The sequence below is a fragment of the Leptonychotes weddellii genome, chromosome X (assembly GCF_054177405.1).
Source record: "Leptonychotes weddellii isolate Sample4059 chromosome X, ASM5417740v2, whole genome shotgun sequence".
Lineage (NCBI taxonomy): Eukaryota > Metazoa > Chordata > Mammalia > Carnivora > Phocidae > Leptonychotes > Leptonychotes weddellii.
The window spans coordinates 89,260,962-89,264,374 of record NC_138385.1 but is presented as its reverse complement, the minus strand read 5'-3'; the positions used below and the strand labels follow the sequence as shown (position 1 = coordinate 89,264,374).

The 3,413-nt window shown below is 38.5% G+C and overlaps 1 pseudogene; it reads right to left on the bottom strand.

Annotated features, from left to right (window-relative positions):
- Positions 1-2,082: 2,082 nt before the first annotated feature.
- LOC145717987 (centromere protein N pseudogene) lies at positions 2,083-3,156 on the bottom strand (annotated as a pseudogene).
- Between the last annotated feature and the right edge of the window lie 257 nt (positions 3,157-3,413).

The window sequence follows — 3,413 nt, the reverse complement described above, 5'->3', positions numbered from 1 at the left end:
TTGGACATTCTTTCCTGCTTTGTCGAAGATTAGTTGACCATAGAGTTGAGGGTCCATTTCTGGGCTCTCTATTCTGTTCCATTGATCTATGTGTCTGTTTTTGTGCCAGTACCATGCTGTCTTGATGATGACAGCTTTGTAATAGAGCTGGAAGTCCGGCATTGTGATGCTACCAGCTTTGCTTTTCTTTTTCAACATTCCTCTGGCTATGCGGGGTCTTTTCTGGTTCCATATAAATTTTAGGATTATTTGTTCCATTTCTTTGAAAAAAGTGGATGGTATTTTGATAGGGATTTGCATTAAATGTGTAGATTGCTCTAGGTGGCATTGACATCTTCACAATATTTGTTCTTCCAATCCATGAGCATGGAACGTTTTTCCATTTCTTTGTGTCTTCCCCAATTTATTTCATGGGTATTTTATAGTTTTCTGAGTACAGATTCTTTACCTCTTTGGTTAGATTTATTCCTAGGTATCTTATGGTTTTGGGTGCAATTGTAAATGGGATTGACTCCTTAATTTCTCTTTTTTCTGTCTTGTTGTTGGTGTATAGGAATGCCACTGACTTCTGTGCATTGATTTTATATCCTGCCACTTTACTGAATTCCTGTATTCAAGTTGTTTTTTGGGGAAAAGAGCACAAATAAAGTTACTTCCTCTCTGAACCCATTAACATTATTAGCTCAACCAGAACTCAAAGAAATTGTGATCAAATACAACTCTAAGTTCTAATATAATATGACAACACAAAAGTCATAGTGAGACCTGCAGGAGAGCCAAGAATGCCTATATTATTGAACAACACAAGCCAGAGATTCTCAGCTACCCCAAAACCTATACTTGTACTATTTTTAAAGAGACTTTCAAAATTACAAAAGACACTCTCTGAGAAAATTCCGTACTTCAAAGACCCCTTCATGAAGGTTGGGATCCAGGTCAGCTGTGAGATGATCCAGTTTTCCTTATTTATTTTTACCAGTTTTTAAGCATCTTTATTCACAAATCAGGATAATATTGGTCAGTTTGAGTGCTATATATATTATAAAAGTAGTATATTTATAAAGAAACCTTATATAACTGAATCATCTGATATATTACATCTTGCAATAATAACTTAGTGGATCCAACTCTACCCTGTGAATGAACTAATTTTACGATTCTCCTGGGAAGTTTTGAGTTGGGCATAGTTTCTTGCTGCTTCTTTCTCTGATCTAGGGCTTAAGAGAATATCCCTGGAAATCAGCAATTGGAACCAGACCTCTCCAGAATTGAGGAGAGGCAGGAGTAAGAAAAGGGACATCCCATCACATTTTAAAGGCCCACTACTGCTATGCTTGCAGGATACTGGGGAGAGGGGATATACAGTGGAGGAGGAAAAATCAGCCCCAACAATTATACTGAACATTTCTAAACCATCAATATTAAGAATTAATTTCTAAAACACAAGTTTACCGAGCTAGCTATTAACTGAAATGCATACAGTCAAGGAGATGCTGTGCTTATAAAAACACAGTCATCTAGGGGCAACTGGTGGCTCAGTCATTAAGCATCTGCCTTCAGCTCAGGTCATGTTCCCAGGGTCCTGGGATCGAGCCCCACATCGGGCTCCCAGCTCCGCAGGAAGCATGCTTCTCCTACTCCCCCTGCTTGTGTTCCCTCTCTTGCTGTGTCTCTCTATGTCAAATAAATAAAAAATCTTTAAAAAAAACACATTCATCTTCTTTATCTCTAATTTTAAAATATTCATTCCTTTGTTGGGTATGCAAGTGAGCAATGGAGAAAGTGGTGCATCTGCAGTACCAGCTGGTGCTAAGAATTTCAACACTTCCAGAAGATGCAGGCTAGAGAACTTTATTAGGCACCAGAGGGGTTCTTCTCTCTCAGTCAAGATGTCCCCATTTAAGTCACTTTTGAATTTCATTTTAAGCTTATATTGTACAAGTTCTAGCCTTAGTTGAGAATAGTCTCCAAAAGTTTCTTGAGTCACTCCCTAGACTCTTTATTTTTCTATTCTGTTTTCAGGAGTGATCCTTGAATCCATGTTTACATCCAGCCCAAGGTTTTTTTCTTGTAGAGTTTCCGAGGTCTGATTATGCTGATTAAAAACAGTGGCCTTAAGAGAGTCCAGAAACTGGCTTCTGAGGTCCATTTTCACGATCTGATGGTGTCAGCTAGCAACTGTCAGTGCCTGCCCCAGAAGGGGTGGATTGTTCTTCAGCTGGGAGGAAGAAGGCGTGTGGAGTTTGGGAATAATATACCACATAAGCAGGTTTGTACTGGTGTGGCTTTCCATACTGCATTCCCCAGGCAATTTGAATCCATACTGCATTCTCCTCACCATCTCTGAAGCTGATCATCACATTTTTTAATGCTTCCTAAAGAATTTTCTTAAATGATCTTTGGACTTGTTCCATATCAAACAGGTCAATGTCTTCACCTGATCCTTTACTCACTTGAAAAATATCCCAAACTTGCTGGTGCCGATGAAATTGAGTATAAATGATGTCTAAAAGGACTGCATCACTGAGACTTGCATGCTTCTCCTCACAAAGCAGAACCAAGTCCTGAACAAGAGATTCCTTTTTCTGCCAGAAGTTTGTGGTCTGCAGTTGATTTTCAGACAAAAAATCCCAGGCTTGGAGGATTGTCATCATTTCAGTCATTGGGATTTTCAAAATGGTTCTCTTGATAAACTCGGTCACAGTTTTATCCATCTCTTTGGCACATCCAACATGGTCAGTCATGCCTCTTTCTCAGTGACTGTTCCCTAGAGGTGATCTACTTTTAAAATTACACCCAAGAACAGTCTTTCTCAGCTCATCTCCTGAAAGGGGATAAACTCACCCATAAACTCACATCAGTCCTCATTTCAGTGTGAGAATGATTTCCATGTGCAGTCCAAAGAAAATATCAACCATGCATATGGGACTTTTGTGCAGCACAGGGGCTTGGGCCCCATCTCCTACACAGCTGAAAGTTTTGGCAATCATGGGTGCCTTCAAGTCTTGACCAGTGCATAAGGCCTCTGATTCCTATTAGAGGCAGGATATTGAGCTCTACCTTAAACAATCTTGTTCTTGAAATCCAGCACAACTGGCAGGGCTCCCTCATGTGCCACATAAAACAGATGTCAAAACATTAAGTATATTATATTGAGAAATTATAATGTCATCATTAATGTTCTTACATTAATTATTAATCACAAATTCAGCCTACATAATGGTGCTAGGATACTGCAAAGAACAACATTACATTTGCCATTAATGTTTTTGGAGCAATTCATATATTAAAAAAAACCTATACCAAAGAATTGTACAAAGAATTCAATAATATTTTTAAGCTGCATAATGTTTGGTATATAGTTAGGGCATATTAAATTACTGCAGCTGAGTTTTAAAATATACAAAAAAGTG